General features: G+C 54.9%; 1 pseudogene across 1 annotated transcript; it reads left to right on the forward strand.

Annotated features, from left to right (window-relative positions):
* Positions 1–635: 635 nt before the first annotated feature.
* On the forward strand, positions 636–13,439 carry LOC309585564 (olfactory receptor 14J1-like; annotated as a pseudogene). The gene is made up of 2 exons: positions 636–1,537; positions 13,410–13,439. The product of its transcript is annotated as an olfactory receptor 14J1-like (transcript).
* The last annotated feature ends 4,353 nt before the right edge of the window (positions 13,440–17,792 follow it).

Raw genomic sequence — 17,792 nt, forward strand, 5'->3', positions numbered from 1 at the left:
GCAGCACCTTGGCTTGCAGCATCTCCCTTTGTCTGAGCTGCCCTTCAGGCCCTGCTGCCAGGGAGATGCCCCTGGGCAGTGCCCTGTGCTGGGAGGGCTCTGCAGGGCAGGGCTGAGCCCCCAGGGCTGGGCTGGGCTCTGGCAGCACTGGCAGGGACAAGCCTTGGACACAGAGAAACAGCTGCCAGGAGGCACAACTCCAGGCAGCAGAGAGCCAGAGCAACCACAGCTGCTCAGGGAAAGGGAGAAGGGTTTAGAGCAATGGTTTTGAAATTGGAGCCTTCAAAAAGTCACTTTATTTTTCAAGCCCATTTGAAGTACAATCACCCTGAAATAGAGGGAGGTGAAATGAGCAAAGGGCACCTGTGTGGGGACCAGCAAGTCTGACTGCACTGGGGCACAGCGAGCCCTGTTTTTCCTCTGGGCCCCCCGTGTTCAGGCTGAGAGCAATGCTGAGGATGAGGCAGCAGCACAAACCTGAGCTCAGAAATCAAAAAGCTTAGCCAAGTTCTGTCACAAGAGGAGAAGTGGTTTTGCGGGAATTCCTAAGAAAATAGCATAGGATTGACTCAGGGGAATCTGTCCCAGCTTGTCAATGCCTTCTCCCAACAGCCCACAATGCCCAGAGTGAAGGAATGTGCAACAGCAGCTCCATCAGCCCCTTCCTCCTGCTGGCATTGGCAGACACGCGGCAGCTGCAGCTCCTGCACTTCTGCCTCTTCCTGGGCATCTCCCTGGCTGCCCTCCTGGGCAGCGGCCTCATCATCAGCGCCGGAGCCTGCGGCCAGCACCTGCACAGCCCCATGTTCTTCTTCCTGCTCAGCCTGGCCCTCACCGACCTGGGCTCCATCTGCACCACTGTCCCCAAGGCCATGCACAATTCCCTCTGGGGCACCAGCCACATCTCCTACTCAGCATGTGCTGCTCACGTGTTTTTCTTTCTCTTCTTCCTCTCAGCAGAGGATTTCCTCCTCACCATCATGTGCTACGAGCGCTACGTGTCCATCTGCAAAGCCCTGCACTACGGGACCCTCCTGGGCAGCAGAGCTTGTGCCCACATGGCAGCAGCTGCCTGGGCCAGTGCCTTTCTCTACGCTTTCAGGCACACGGCCAATACATTTTCCCTGCCCCTGGGCCAGGGCAATGCCCTGGGCCAGTTCTTCTGTGAAATCCCACACATCCTCAAGCTCTCCTGCTCACACTGCCACCTCAGGGAACTTGGGCTCATCGCTGTCAGTGCCTGTTTGCTCTTTGGCTGTTTTGTGTTCATTGTTTTCTCCTATGTGCAGATCTTCAGGGCTGTGCTGAGGATCCCCTCTGAGCAGGGCCGGCACAAAGCCTTTTCCACGTGCCTCCCTCACCTGGCCGTGCTCTCTCTGTTCCTCAGCACTGTTATGTTTTCCTGCCTGAAGCCCCCCTCCATCTCCTCCCATCCCTGGATGTGGCCCTGTCAGTTCTGTACTCGGTGGTGCCTCCAGCCCTGAACCCCCTCATCTACAGCCTGAGGAACCAGGAGCTCAGGGATGCCCTGAGGAAAGTGAGGACTGGATACTTTTCACAAGTTAAAATCTATTTCCTTCTGCCATGCGAGGAAAATGATGACTGGGATGCTTCTCAGAAGCAATAAACTCTCTTTCTGCTCCAGAACCTTCAGAATGTAACTCTTTACAATCTCGGCCTTTTTTTCCTCTTTGTCCATATTTTCATTGGTGCTTTTTCTTATTCTTTTTCTGGTGTTATTCTGCTTTTTATAAAGTACTGTAGTACTACTCCTTGCATTTCTACATGAACATCTACCTTTCTTTTGAAACACAAAGACTTTCAGGAGGCTTCTTCCCTGTGCATTTGAATAAAAACAAGGGGCTGTCCTGACCTTTGTGTCCAAGGTTTGTTCCTCAGCCCTTCTCTGGCTCTGCAGGGGCAGTGCCTCTGGGCAGAGCTGGAGGGAAGAGACTCCCAGCACAGCAGCACGGCCAGGGACAATGGCCCAGCCTCTTCCCACCTCTGTTCTTCCCAGCTCCACACTCCCTTTCCCAGCCCTTCTGAGGGTGCAAGGCCGGAGTGCTCGGGCAGCTCGGTCACTGTCCTGCTGCGTGTCCGTGCTGTGAGCACAGGCAGGGACAGGCCACGGGCACTGCTGGGACACAGCCGGGCTCCAGCACAGCAGCTCCATCAGCAAAGGGCATCTCCTGGGGGCAGGGCAGGAAGGCTTTGCTCTCCTCCAGAGCTGCTGTCAGGAATGTGCCCCAGGAATGCCCTGGCAAAGCAAACCCCAGTGCCCAGGGGCAGGGGGGAGTGTGCAGGGGGGGCAGGCAGCAGTGTCCTGGCACTGCCAGAGCTCCTGGGATGGACCTGAGGGAGCAGCAGAGCAGGGCCTGGGCTGTGCCTTTGTTCCGGGCACAGCCTGGGAAGGTGCCCAGGGCAAGTGTCCCACACCAGCCCCTGCCACCAGCAATCCCAGCACTGGCCTCTGCCCTCCCCTGCAGGAGGTTGTTTGTCCCTGCACAGAGGGACACCAAGTGACCAGGCCAGCAGTCCGTGTTTGCTGTGTCCTGAGGAGCCTTCAGCAGTGCATCGAGTGGGTGTGGGGAGATGAACCCGAGTGAGCACAAACACCATCAGCAGCACTCGGGGCTGGCACAATTCCAGGGGCACAAACAGTGCCCTGAGGCCACTTCACTGCCAGAGTAATGTCCTCTGGGAAAGCACCTGAATTCTTTGCTGGGCTGTGCTGAGAACTGCATGGAGACAAACGTCCAGGGCAGGGAGGCTCCAGGGAAAGTGCTCAGGACAGCCAAGGGCTGCACAGAGAGACACCAGAGTGGTGGGTCTGTGGGGAGAAATCACAGCTGCCTCCCTTGGGAATCGCCCCCAGGACCTGGACAGGCCTGTGCTGTGTTCTGGGCACTGACCTGGAACCGAGGGATGTGGAAAAGGCCTTTGGTGTCAGGGACGTTGGGAAGGCTGGGCAGGCACTGGCATTTGTCCCTCAGGGATTCCATGAGGGTCCTGCCAAGATGAGCTCTGCTCCTCCTTGGAGCCCTTCATGGGCACAGAGGGCTGAGAGACCTTTCCAGGACAGGCTCAGGCCAAGGAGCCCTTGAGTCTCTCAGCCCCCCGTCGGTGCCTGCTGGAATTCAATCCCCCTCCCCATCCCGCAGCAGCCCCGCATTTCCCTCCTCCAGCCTTGCTCTCCAGCACAGCCACGGGGGCTCTCCGGGCTCTCGGCTTTTCCTGCAGCCACCGAGGCCAGCTGAGCTCTGCCTTCCCCACACTCAGCCCTGCCCAGCGCAGGCAATGCCCAGAAATTCCCTGTGTGTCCCTGGCCTTGCTGTCAGCCCCGGCAGCGGCTCCGTGGCCCCTCTGTGCCCCGCTGCCCCAGCCATGGTGCCCCAGCCCCTGTGCAGGCCCAGCCCAGGACAGGAGCGCTGCGGGTGGGAACGGCCCCTGGGCCCTGCTGCCCACAGCAGCCTTGGGGCTCTGCGCTGTTGAGCTTTGGACGGGGTACCCTTCCTTCCCGGACCAGGGTGAGAGAGCAGAGGAGGCTGCTGTTCTGCTGAGTTCTGTATTTCATAGTCTCACAGCTTTCTTGAAGGCAGAGTTCAAAGGGGGTTACATGATAAAGGCAAGCAGCAACAGCAACAACAGGCAAAAACAGCTTCTTCTTCTTCTTCTATATGCTCCATAAGCCCTATATATTCTATATGCTCTATACTCTATATGCTCTATACTCTAGACTCTATATTTTTTCTTACAGAATTATGGATTATATTTGTTAATTGGCCAATAAGATTAACACACGATTCCAGTTTTCCTTTTCTTAACCTATCCTGGTCTAATTCTAACAGTCGTAAGCCTCACACCAGTGTTACACAGGTATTACACAGATTTGCGGATGCAGTTTCTATCAGCTCTTATTGTTTACGTGAACGCTCTATCTAAAAAATGTGAACAGTGTCATTCTATCCATATTTTGTCTAAAGTAAAGTGTTCTGTGAAAAGGTAACACTGCTGCAGTAAGAACTGTGTTTAAGGTCTCTGCTACAGCTTTTCAATGTTTAAGGCACTTAGCATATATTTCTACTAAAGGTTAAAAAATCTGTATTTCTATTTCACTTTGGTGTGACTTCATGTATCTCAGCTTGTCCAAAGGTTTTAATTCAACCCCTGTGCTTTGGCTTCCCTCTGGGCCTGAGTCCAGAGGAGCTTTCACTTCAACAAAACAGAACACTTACAGGAAAAGTAAATGGAGTGGGAACTCATGAGAGATTGAATTTTCTCTGATTCAACTCCAGGATTGATGCCATAGACTTCTGAGTGGAAGAATAATTAATTCATTCTCCTTAAGACAATAAATCAAGAGAATAAATTAGACTTTTGTATCAGGTATGAGTGAAGAGATTGCATCCAACACAAGTTTTTCCTGTAGGATTTTTATTTTATTTTTTTATTTTCTCAGGAGATTGTATCAAGGCAGAAGAATTAAATTCAAGATATTTGTAGCAAAGAGACCTCTACTGAACTCATTGTTCCAAATAAACATATCCCTTACCCCATATTTCCATGACCAGAAGTTTTTCTAATTTTGGACTCTAGTATATTGTACTGTATGTGTATTCAGAATACTTTGCAACAGTTAAATTTGCTTAAATTTCATTTCAGACATTTACTTAATTTTAAGAATTTGCCTCATTTCAGCCATCTTTTAAAAAGTATTTCCACACTTTCATTTTTTTTGTCTGTTACCTTTTCAGTGAGGAGGATCATCATTTGGGTTTTCTCTTGGTACCTCACTAATGCACTCTGAGAGCCATGTTCTGTGTTATTAATGTAGTAGTGATCCGGGGTTCATGGATGGCTACTGCAGGAAACTTGATGGCCAGTAGTGAAAACAGCAAAAATAATGATGAGAGGAGCCACAGACGTTCTGCTGTCTGAGAACTGTGAACTGCCAAAATCAAAAGGTCAGTGCTCTTCTGGTTCAGAATGCCCTTCAGTTGGAGCTGGAACATACTTTGGGCTAAGAGCCTGAGCACAAGAGGCTGTAGCACCTATTTGGTTCAGCAGTTCCCTATTGCCCTACTCCATACTCCACTGCATTCCAGCATGTGATTTGCTGAGCTGTAGACTGTCCCTGAGTGGTGTGATTGCCTGGAATGCTTGAAAATTTGGCTTCACATTCCTCCGTTTCTTTTCAGCATTTTCTCTGTTGCCCTCGTTGCCTCACACCAGCCCCTGTTTTACTTCTAGATGGAGAACAAGGTTACAAAATACAACTTCTCTTCCTATGTACTTAGAGGGGCTCTCACCTGTAATAATAAATGAAATAGGTTTCATTCCTTTTGATTCCTCCTGGTATGATGCAAAGAAAGGAAAGGTAGCTGGAACTATGGCTTTTTGGGGTGGCTGTTATACCAGAGCCCTGGATCTGTATTAGGGATATTCGTGTTGGCCAGACTGTCTCAGCAGAAAGAGGGAGGAGTGCAATATTAATGTCAGGAGCTCATCCCTGTCCGTGATTTATTAAAAGAAGCCTAGCTTCATGTCTTAGGCCCTGAATGAAATACCTGCAGTTTGGCTGCCTGAGTTTGTATCTATGGATCCCACTTCTGTGCAATGTCTGAAGGCCAGGGAACTGCCTTTGTTACCTCTCCTACTGGCACTGCTACAGGAGAAGGAAAGAAATCCAACTAATTTTGAATCAGCTAACGTGTCCCTTTTGGATACAGAATTCACTGAGAGGCATAAATACAGTGTGTGGCTTTAATAAAGCACAAACGTGAATTTTAAACCACACCTGGCATTGATGTTGCTTGGACTGAATGTGTGCACAGCCCAATGTTTCTCCTCATCGTCCCTGTTATGAATTTCTGCCATTTTTCCTCTTCATTCCTGTCTGAACAAAAGCAGACTTTGTGCCACTGAGTTGAGAACGTTATAAATAAGGTATGTGATTCGTGCTATTATGTATAAAATTGGAGTGTAATCAGACCCTACAGAGACCGAGTTTCAAAATCCCTTCAGCAGCCTGGCTGAGAGAAAAATTTCACAACACTAAAAGAAGTTCTCTCACAATAAGTGAGGATTCCACCCAGGTGGGGTTAGATCTTATCACCGGGACATTTGCACCATAACGACTTGATTGCCACCTTCTGATATCTACATCTCATCTGATAAGGAATCCGACATCCCGGGAACTAAAAATAACTGTTCCAGGAAGCAGAGATGGCCCATTCATCAGCAGAAATGGCCCACTCATCACCCAGGATGGACAATTCCTGGGATCCAGGAAAGGCTTTGCGCAGCCCAGCTCTGGGACAAGAAAACTTCATGAATATGCTAAAATGACGAGAAGAATAGAATTAATTCGGACTCTGCCCAAAAAATGTATAAGAAGGGACCAACCAAAGCAGCATCCGTGAACTTGGGAGGTCTGGTGCGACAGAGATCAGATCTATGCGTGTTCACCCAGCTCCGACCCCGGGCTCGGAGCTGCTTTTCTCCATCGTGGCTTTTAAAACCGATATTTCGGTCACATAATAAATGTCATTTCTTTATAAATTTTGATTGGGCAATTTTGTTTATCTTAAGAACATCCTTCTCAGGCATCAGGAAACTGCCCCATCTCTTTGTTCACCATCTCGAGTGCTTTTCTCACTCAGAGAGGATGGTAACACCACAGGGATTCGTGTACTGACTCTGAGCAGCAAGCTTTGGCCCTGGTGAAGCTGAAGGACCATAAGGCAAGGCAGGAATTTGTTAAGAAGTTCTCACTAATCCCTGGATTTGAAGGAATGATGGAATAAATGGCAAACCTTTTGCTTCAGGCACTGGAGCAGATGATTTTTCTAACAAATAATATTGGTTTGAGCGTTACTGAGCTCATTCACCTTGTGAGGGATTTTTTCTTTAAAAAAACATTGATTTCTTTGTACCTTAACTGCACAGCTTTTGAACAGCTGGGTGCTTTTGTGTTCCTTCTCCCGTTTATGATGTCAGTGTGCTTTTTACTGCATATCCAAGAACAGCTTTTAATTTTTCTCATTTTTAGCTTCACTTCCTAGTTTTTACAGTTAAGTGCATTTTTTATGTTCTAGGTCACCTGTCACATTTCCCTCGGGCAGTATCTGTACACTGCAAGTGATTCAACCTCTCTCTTTCTGTTTCATCTCATGCTAATGGCTGGGAGATGTTATCTGGGTTAGCCAGGCTAAGGAACATCCTGTTCTTGCTTGATTTTCTTGAGCTGAGAACCTTCTGGCTATCTCACTGCTCCTTGGAGTATTGTGTTGCTCTGAGTTCTGCAGATAGTTATCTGAGGTGTGAACTGGCCAGATGAGTTGCTGCCCTTTGTAAATGGCTCTGTTTAAATTTCTGTGCTATCTTGGACACCGCTTAAGGTGTTGGGTCCCTCTTGCCTCAGGTGCTGTAAATGGGAAGATGAGAAATTCCTTCCCATCACTGATCAAAGTCCTGGCCAATCTCAGTATCAGGGGAGATCTTAATGTGATGAATTTCCTTTGCTGCAGTATCTGTGCCAGGCTTTTCTCCCTTGTATTTGATCATTTATAACATACACAGATACATGTTTTACTTAGGGAAAATCTGGGAGCATGGTGTGTTCATAGCTACTCGGTAACATATTTTCAGTATATATAACACGTGAATGGAAAAGGGGAAGTGCAGCACAATGAGTGTGTTTTGGGTATCTCCTGCAGATGTGTAATCTGTCCATAAGAAGAGATTTCTAAGAAAGTTTTATTAATGAAGGTTGCATCATTGCTTTTTTTATGCTTGCAGCTGCTCAGAGGGAAGGAAAGTCCCACGTCTCTCTTACACTTGTTGAAACACAGCATGATTTGTTGGTGTATATAAATTTAAGCTAGCTATTTCTCATTTGACTTCATTTTGCTTTGTGCCAAGGTCCTCTGGAGTAACTGAAACAGAAGTAAAATGCCTGTTCTGATGGAATGATTGAATAAAATGTAAAAGGATAGCAACAGTCAAATTAGATCCCCTTGCTGCTCATTGCCAGGAAGAGCTGGTTCATTAAACCAAAGCAGGATGGAAGTGATGAGCCATGTGCTTGCTTAAAGGATTCCTCCCTTGAGAGGGTGATGGTGTCACCTGGATCCTTGAGATCATCATCTGCTGCTTGCTGACTGCCTCTGAGGAACAAGCCTCAATGTCATCTTACCTGTCTGTGACCCATCGGCCTCGGGAAACAGCTGCTTTCTCTCATGCTGCACTGGTTTGGAAAGGAAGGAAGAGGCAGGAAAATTGTGACTTTCACCTGTGTGAGTGCTTTGGTGGGAACAAGATTGTGTCTTTCTATGTAAGAAAGTGTGTCTCTCTCTTTAAAAGCCTGGTGCTTATTTTCTTTGCTAAGCAATTGCAAAGAACCAATAAAATAGACAGTGTTGTGGTGGATATTAACTTTTAATGAGCTTACAGAATAGAGCCTCTCATAATTGGAATTCCTTAGCTCTACAGAGATAATGAAAATAAGAATGTAGTGAAGTTGCTATATACACTAGCAGATGATTTCCAAACACTGAAACCCAAAGGATTTAAAATTTATTCTGCAAAGAAATTGCTTGGGACATGCAACTCTTGGACAGGAACTACATTTCATGCTAAGTAGACATCATCTGGTTATGTTGAAATGTAAAGACTCAATTGGGGTCTTGCAGAAAGCAGTGGTAGAAGTACTGTTGGCTTTGCTAAACGCAGACCTGGGGCAGTGGGAACTATCCTGGTGCTGGCAGACAACAAGGTCTGCATGGAGGCGGCGGTGGGGGAAATCACGGGTAGGGCTTGGCCCCAGTATTTTCAGAACTATAAAGGACTTGGAATGGCCTGGGAAATTCTGTTCTGGGTAGAGATGATGATGGGATGGGTCAGCATTTAGGAAATGCTGATTAAATGAAGGGCACGCAGGGAGTTGAAGACATTGTGTTAAGGTGAGGAACAAGACCGGGACACCGCGCTGGGGCCCCGCGCACTTTTCCAGCCCGGCCGCCCCCACGGGCCGGGCCCCGCGGCTCCCGCTGCCGCCCCCCAGCACGGGGCTGTGTCCCAGACCCCACGGTCCAGCCCGAGGGTTGGGGGCGGCAGCGGAGCTGCTGGACGGAGCTTCCAGCCCCGCCAGCCGCAGCTCCGATCCCTTGGGCCGTGACGCTGGGGACGGGTGTCCGTCGGCGCTCGGGTCTGTCAGCTTTTGCAATGCAGAGGGAGAAACTGAGTCCCAAGGGGTGTCGGTTTCCATCAATCGCTATTTCTCCTCTCTTTTCCATGACGGATTTCACAGCGCTTCCTTTCGCCCCAGAGATTTGGAAAACAAAATTCCCGGCTGCCCCGGATCCCTGCAGCTCTCCACAGCTCCAGCCTCGTCCCTCCTCTCCGTTTCCTTCTCTCCAGTCTCTCCCGCCTGGCCCTGCCGGCTCGGAGGAAGGAGATTCCCCCGGCACCCCCTGCCTCCTCCTCCTGTCCCGTGGGGCGCAGTTGGTGCTTCTGGAGCCGCCTGCCCGCGCAGCCGGACCCGCCCTGCGGCCGCTCAGCGCTGCAGCCGAGGGAATGAATTGCAGGCACCGCTGCGCTGGGCTGGCCCTGGCCGGGTGCCCGGGGCCACCAAAGCCGCTCTGGCACTCTGCTCACAGCTGCAGCACACAGAGCACTGAAGGAAAGGCTCGTGGGCTGGGATCGGGGCAGGGAGAGCTCACTCACTGCTCACTGCCAGGGCCACAACAGACCCAAGCTGGGGAAATGAATGGAATTTATTTCCAAACCAATCACACCAGGACAAGGAGAACTAAAACAAATCCTAAAGAAACACCTTCCCCACCCCTCCCTCCTTCTCGGGCTCCCAGTCTCTGTCCACAGTCCCTCCTCTGCCCTCCCTGCACGGCAATCGTGTCACCAGCCATGAACTTGGCTTTTGCCTCATCCCGGGATCTCTTCCCGGACAGGAAGAACTTTCCCCAGCACAGATTCAGGCTGTGGCAGCCTTTGAGGCTCAGGGTGTTTCTCCTGCAGCTCCTTGCAGGTCTCCTCTCCCCGTGCCGGCTCTCCTGCACCACAGAACTCTGCCGGCTGCAGCTTTGCAAACGTCAGGTCCAGGTCTGGATGTTCCTGCACTATTTGCTCGAGGTCCTTGGGGGCTGCATCCGATCCACTGTTGTTGTGTTCCCCCTCGGCATGGAGCCCATGGATCTGATGGCCCCTGGCCAGGGCCTGGCACAGGAGGTGGAACCTGGGTGCTGCTGCAGCGGCGCCGGGGGAGCCCCAGGACTCGCTGTGGCCGCTGTGGCAGCCGCAGCACAGCCCGTTCCCAGCGAGGAGCCCAGGGCTCCGTGGGGCTCTGCAGGACCTCGGCCCTGGGGCTCGTCTGCATCAGCCCGGGCAGCTGGGCTGGACTTGGCTTCCTTTGTGTCTCTGGCTGCCCTGGCACAGCAGCTGCCCAGCGCCCAGGGGACAGCAATGGGAGCGGGGCAGGTCGGGGTGAGCTTCAGTGTCTGTGCCCGGCAGAAATGCCAAAGCCTTCCCTAAGGAGCAGCGAGTGCTGCCAGAGCACAGGATGCTGCTGCTGCTGCTGCTGCTGAGCACGGGACGGCCCCAGGGCTGATGCCAGACAAAGCCGGGATGGGAGCCACAAACAACGGGAGGGGGGGGAGGGGCAGGAGAGGACGAGGAAGAGCGAGGGGGGAGGGCGGATGGAGGAGCAGGAGCGGCAGGAAGAGGAGAGATAAAAGGGGAGGGGCGGGAGGAAGAGGAGAGATAAAAGGGGAGGAGCGGGAGGAAGAGGCAGGACAGAGGAGGCAGGAAGAGGAGCCTCCACGTGCATCCATCGCTCTCTGTGTCCGCAGCTCTCAGCTCCCCCCATCCCGCAGGTGACCGGGTAGGGACAGCTCGCCCCAAATATCTTGGGCGATCACTGGGGTTATTTTTGGGAGAGGGGATTTTTGGAGCTTGGAGGACTCCAGCACCGAGCCCCAAATATCTTTGTTGGTTCCTGGGGGAAGGGGGTTTGGTGGGGCGGGGGGTGAGGCGGATGTTTGGATCTTACAGGGCTCCAAATGTGAGTCGGAAATGCCCCTTGGGGGATATTGGGGAGCCCCCGGCACGCGGGGTTTTTGGGGTCCCGGTGGCGGCTGCCGGGAGAAATGGGATGGGGCGGGATGGGGCCCGGGAAGGGTGGGATGTGGATTGGGGGGTGGGATGAAGTGTGGCGGAGGGGGATGGGCGGGATGGGGCCTGGGCTGAGGCAGCCGAAGGTTGGGGATGATGAGGCCGGGGGGACCCCACTCCTGAGGGGCGTGCGGGGTATCCGGCAGCTCGGAGGGAGTTTTGGGGCACCCCTAATCCTGAGGGGGTGGTGCCGGCAGCGGGGGACACGTGGCTCCGGCAGCTCTGGCCCCAGCTGAGCCCCCCCCGCCGCCAGCGCCCCCCGGAGCGGAATTTGGGGAGGGGGAGGTGGGGGCGGCCAGGCCGGGCCCCCCCGCGCTGTCCCGGCGGGGGCCGAGTGCGGGCGGGAGCCCCGCGGGGCCCGGCCCTGCCCGGGCACGGCTGATGCCGCCCGCCCGCGCTCCGCACTGGTCCGGACTGGTGCTCCCAGTGCCGTGCGGGGCGGGGCCGCTCTGGGGACCCCCCAGGGCACAGCGCGGCTGCTTTGGGGCTGTGGGCAGCGCCCGGCGCTGGGCATGGGGCGGGTGGGGGCAGCTGGGGCCGCACTGGTGGCACTGGTGGTGCTGGGAGCCCCCCGGCCGCGGGCGAGGAGCTCTGGGGTGAGGGGGGGGGGGGGAAAGGGAGACCCGTTTTAAAGAGGGGGAGAGCAGTGAAAAGGGGATCGGACTCCCCAGACTGAGTGGGAGAGGGAACTTAGAGCCCCAAACCAGGTACGTGGGACACGGAGGCTTTGGGGGAGGATGAGAAAGGAGAGGGGGATATCGGAGAGAGGGAGGAAAAAGGGAGTGGGACCCTTCCCCTTCGTGGGGTCCGTTGGTGGATGAGGATTGGGGGATGATGGGAAAAGGGTGGAGGAGGGGAAAGATGGGGGGTGGGACCTCCAGAGGAGTGGGAGGGGTTCTGGAGAAGCCCAAAGTTGCCATCATTGCAGGGGACTGATCTCCTGTGGGAAGAGCTTTGGCCGGAGCACGGAGCTGATCTCCCAGCACAGGATCCAAGTGGGGGAGAAGTCCTGTGTCTGCCCAAGCTTTGCCCAGAGGTGCCATCTCAGAGGAGAGAGACCCTACAGGGGCCAGGAGGGCAGGAAAAGCTTTCATAGGAGCTCCAGCCTCCCCAGACACCAGGGGATCCACACTGGGGAGCCCCTATGGATGCCCAGACTCTGGGAAGGGCTTCACCGTGAGCCCCAAGCCCCTGGAACACCTGGAGGAGCCACCTGGAGGAGGGTCCCTACAAGTTCTCGGCTGCAGGAAGAGCCCCAAGGAGCCCAGGTCCCTCCAGAACCACCACCTGAAGCAGAAGGTGGTGACAACTCTCCATCCCAGGGCCCTGGGAACACTCTGGGGTCTCCGGGCTGACCTCTCCCAACAAGAACTCACAGCAGCCCTCGTCCTGCCCCTAAAATCCCCTGGGATCTCCCATCAGTCTCTGCATTCCCTGCTCCCCTCTCCATCCTGACATGAGACCAGAGGGGTGGAAGTCCCCACCCAGGGTGACCACAACACCAAGTTTTTATCTCCACCCACCAATTTTGCATCTTTTCCCTTGGCCAGGTTACCCCAGGGGTTGGGAGCAGCCCAGAGCCCTGCACTGCCCATCCCGACCTGTCCTGGCTCCATTCCCATTCCTCCCGTGGGATGTGAGGGGCTTGGGGAACAGGGGAGGAGGGATGGAAGACAAGAAGGGGGGAAGAAGAAGCAGGAGAAAGGATGGAGAGAGGAGGAGCAGGAGGTGGGATTAGGGAGAAGGAGGAGGACGGATGAAGAAAGACGAGAAGAAGGTGGAGGAAGAGGAGGGAGCTCGTGGGTTCAGCGGTCCCAGAATTTGCAGGCCCCTCACCCCAAGGAGCATCGATCCCCCCATCCCACAGGTGATGGGGAGGGGGAGCTTGGCCCAAATATCCTGGGGAGTCCCTGGGCCAGAGTTTGTGGGGGGGATGTCACAACCCATTCCGTGATGTCACAACCAATCAGTGATGTCATAGTCTGCTTTATGATGTCAGACTTCTGCCCTGTGATATCACCGCCTTATCTGCGATGTCACAGCTCAGTCTGCGATGTCACATAGCAACCCTGTGATGTCATAGCCACTCTGTGATGTCACACCACCTGTGATGTCACAGTCCTCTCTGTGATGTCACACAGCTGCTCTGTGATGTCACAGTAGACTCTCTGATGTCATACAGCCACCCTGTGATGTTACAACGCACTCTGTTGTCGCGATAGTGGGGAAACCCAGACGCTCAATATGAGTGATCAGCTGGAATCCGATTTATTGATTGTACCAGAACTCCTTATATACTAACAATAATAGGCTTTATGCATATTTGTAACGGCGCATTCTAAGTGGTTCACGTCGACTAAGCTGATTCTAAACCCCTCCTTAGACCCCCTTTCGTGGTCAGCAGTTCTGCCTTTTTCCCTGGCCTTCTAACCACAGATGTCCATTGTTTTGCTGCCAAAACCTAACCTTGCTGGCTCTGCAAATAAACCCATAGTTCAGCAGTAAGGCTCAATGGTGGTTCAGTTACTGAGCAAGATACATGTAATATTCTGTAACTTCGGTTGTTACACAGGATGTGTGGTGCATTGTCTTATGAGACCTTGCTCAGCTAGCTGCAAGGGTCTATGTGCCCGTTCTCACGTAGCCAGCTTCTCAGATCAGTAAGCTGCAAAGAATCTGTATATCCCGAATCTATATGTCCCTTTTCACGTAACCAATCTCTCACACCACCCCATTCCTCCCAAACTTCATCCCACCCCAACAATGCCACCCCCACCCATCCCATTCCATCCCCATCCCATCCCATCCCATCCCATCCCATCCCATCCCATCCCATCCCACCCCTCCTGGACACCAATTCCCCTTCTGTGCTTCCTGACTCCCCACAGCCGGGCCTTGGGGCTGACGGATCGAGCCATTTGGGGCTGCCATCGACACACTGGGGCTGGCATTGAGTTGATTGCAGGCACCCGCTCAATCCCTCCATCCCAAATGGGAGCTTGGAACCTCTCCTCAGGCCTTGCTGTGTCCATGGGCTCACCTCAAGTCCCAAAATGAGAGCCAGGGCCCCACAGCCCATTCAGAACCTCTCAACATTGCCACAAACAGCAGCATCCTTCCCAAAATGGGCTCCCCGCATCCCTGACAATAGGTCCCCCTTCCAAGCACCAGAGACCCCCTCTCACAACCCCTCCCGAAGCATTGGGGGCACCCCAAAATTGCCTCAGGAACGGGACATACCCTGACATCCCTTCAGGAATGTGGGATACCCCAGAACCCACTGAGGAACGGGGTCCCCCCGGCCTCATCATGTGCAGCCTTCAGCTGTCTCAGGCAGAGCCCATCCTGCCCTCAGCAGCCCCAGCCCAGCCCAGCCCAGCCCTCCTGGGCAGGAAGCCCCAATGGCCGAGCCGGCCTGGGACACTTGCAGGGATGCGGGGGCAGCCGCAGCTTCTGGGGCCAGCCTGGGCCAGGCCCTGAGCGCCCTGCCAGGGAACCATTGCTGCCCCACATCCCATCTCAGCCTGCCCTCGGGCAGCGGGAAGCCGTTCCCTGGGGCCCGGCCCCGCAGGCCCTTGGCAAGAGTCTCTCTCAGCCAGCAATTGCTGCTCCTCCCTGCTGCGGGGCCCAAGCTGCAAGTTGATTTTCTGCCACTGGCCCCGGCCCAGCCCCGAGCCAGGGCCAGGACCTTGCCCTGGAGCTCTGCGGGCGCTGCCTTTGTGCGGCCGCAGCGCAGCGGCCGCAGCTCGGAGCTGCCCTTTGTGTCCCCGCCGGCAGCTGCCAGAGCTGGCGGGGCCGGGCCAGGGCCGGGCCAGCCCCGGCCTTCCCGGCTCTGGGACACAGCGGCGGCAGCCCCAGCCTTCCAGCCCTGCACACGCTCCCACACAAGCCTCCAGAGCCGCGGCCACGCAACGCAACTGACCGGCCGCTGACCCCCCAGCCTGGCCTGATGGCCATTCCTCTGCCCACACCTCGGCCAAGCTCCCCTTGGCCACCTCCTGAGCCACAGTGCCACACACAAGTGGCACATACAGCTACAGAGCTCTGCCCACAGCTGGCAGGGAACGTTCATTCAACAGAAAAACCACCAAGAAAAAGAGAACTGCCCCCAGCAGAGCTGTTCCCTCCTGCAGTAGTTACACCTGCACACCCACAGCGCCTGAGACTGCAAGCAATGAGCATTCCCTGGGCACATGTGCAGCCCAAGCAGCTCGAGGACAGCCTTGCAGCAGGACTGCTCTCAGCTGAGCCAAAAAGGCCCCTCTGGCAGCTGCAGGGCCATTGCAAAGGGCAAGGGCCAGAGCCTGGGCCCACGGTGGAGGAAAGGGCTCTCAATTCCCCTGCCCTGGCACCTCAACCCTGTTCCCAGGCTGCTTCCAACACAGGATTGCTCTGCAGGACTGCGGAAAGCTGAGAGGCAGCTCTGGCTTCTCCACTTCTCCTGTGCTAAAGCTGCCTGGCAGAAGAAATGGAGGGACAGCTCTGGTGGCACAATCCCTCCCGGCCCAGGGCCCAGCACTGGGAAGGTGTTTCCGTGCCGAGGCTTTGCTGCGGCCAAGGAAAGCTCCTGGCTCAGGGTCACCTTTCCTGCTGGGCCAGAGCCCCCGAGTGGCCCAGCAGCAGCAGAGAATTCCAGCACAGCCCCGGCACGGGCAGGGCGGCCCTGGGCGGGCTGCGGGAGCCGGCAGCGCCTGAGCTCAGAGCAGCTGAGCCCGGGGGCTCTTGGCCAAGGCCGAGGCCCAGCGAGCATTTCTCAGCTCACAGGGCGGCCTGGAAAGGTGCTGGGGGGGATCATTCACCCCCCAGGGCGGTCCCAGTGGCTCCCAGGATTTCCATGTCCGTGCTCCCAGCGCTGCTCCCAGCCCTGATCCGTGGGGATGGCAATGTCCTGCTCCCTTCCCGGGGCAGGCTCACACCTGAGCCAGGTGTGCAGGGCAGGACCTTGCCCTGAGCCCAAGCCCTGTCCCCCCTGCAGGATCTGCTTCCCATCGGCCTCTTCCTCCTGCGGCCCCAAGCCCAGCTCGGTGCTGAACGAAGGGCGCTGGGCCGGGGTCATCCCCCGGCGGGGGCTGCGCACCCCCTCTGCCCCCTCCCCAAATTCCCTCCCGGGGCAGCAGGGGCTGGCTCAGGAGCCCTGTGGGCAGGGAAAAGGGGGTGACACCGGCATGGGGGAGGTCACACACACTCTGGGGGGACACACACGGCCCCTGGGGACCCCCCTCACCTTCTCCTGCAGCGCCAGGAGGATGAACCCCAACATGGAGCCGCCAGCCCTGGCAGCATCTTGGGGTGTGGGGTCTGGTGGCAGCTTTGGGGTCTGGGAGAGAGGTCACATCTGCCCTAAAACCCCCTCCCAGCCCCACAGCCACTCCCAGACCCCTCAAATCACCCCACAGCTCCCGGCCAGGAACCCCCCCAACCACTCCCTGCATCATAAATGACCCCAAGAACCACAAAATTCTCTCCAAGACACACAGCCCTGCCAAGATCACTTAAACTCTCTCAGAGACCACTCCAAAAGGCCCCTCCAAGCACCACAAATGCCCTCAAGAGACACAAAAGCCCAGCCCAGTCCCCCAAGGAGCCCCCCTGATCCCCTCCCACCCTTTATGGCACCAACCAGGACAGGCTGGGGGACAGGAACATCCACGGCCAGGAGCAGCTCAGGCACTTCAGCAGCGATTTGGGCACTTTGAGGGCCACACCCCAAAGGGGGAGACCCAGGACAGGAATTTCGACAGACAACCAGAATTCCTGGAGAACAGACGGGCTCAGGTGGACACATTCTGCCCCCACAACTATGAGACTGTGGCCCCGTCTGCCCAACCCATGGCATCACAACACCCAAATTCTCCCAAATATTCCCCTGAACCAACCCCAAATTCACCCCCAAATCTTGCTAAAATGGTGCCACTTTAGATACCTTTGTTTAATTTCTTTATTTCTACCCCAATTATGGTTGTTGTGATGGGATGAAGGAGGAAAGTGTTTAGGTTGAAAAAGACCTCCAAGATCATCCAGGGTTGCTGGGTGGCACAAAAAGAAACAATTGGACAGAGGAGGTGAGAATTTTTATGCTGTGAAGTCAGTACAAGAGCTCTTCCCAATGAATTTCCGATTTCAATCAGAGTCCCGATGGATGTTCCTGCCCCTGCATTCACCCAGGTGCCTACGGGGATCCAGGAGAACGTGGAGAGCACCAGCCAGGGCTCTTCCCAACCTGGATCACAGGGAATGTGGGTCACCAGGGCTCTGCCAAACATGGCTCCTCTGATGGGAGATGGAGTTGGAGCAGAGGACAAAGCTCTTCCCGCAGTCGGGGCACTCGCAGGGCTTCCCTTAGTGGTACCTCCGTTGGTGTCTGGTCAAGTGAGAGCTCTGTCTGAAGCTCTCCCCACACTGGGGACACTCGTAGGGCCTCTCCCCGGTGTGGATGCGCCGGTGCTTGATGAGGTTAGAGTTGTACCTAAAGCCCTTCCTGCAGTCGGGGCAGCGGAAGGGCCTCGCATCCGTGTGAATCTGCTGGTGCAGGAGGAAATGGGAGCTGGTGTGAAACCTCTTCCCACACTCCCCACACTCGTAGGGCCTCTCCCCGGTGTGGATCA

The sequence above is a fragment of the Coloeus monedula genome (assembly GCF_965178545.1).
Source record: "Coloeus monedula genome assembly, contig: HAP1_SCAFFOLD_73, whole genome shotgun sequence".
NCBI lineage: Eukaryota > Metazoa > Chordata > Aves > Passeriformes > Corvidae > Coloeus > Coloeus monedula.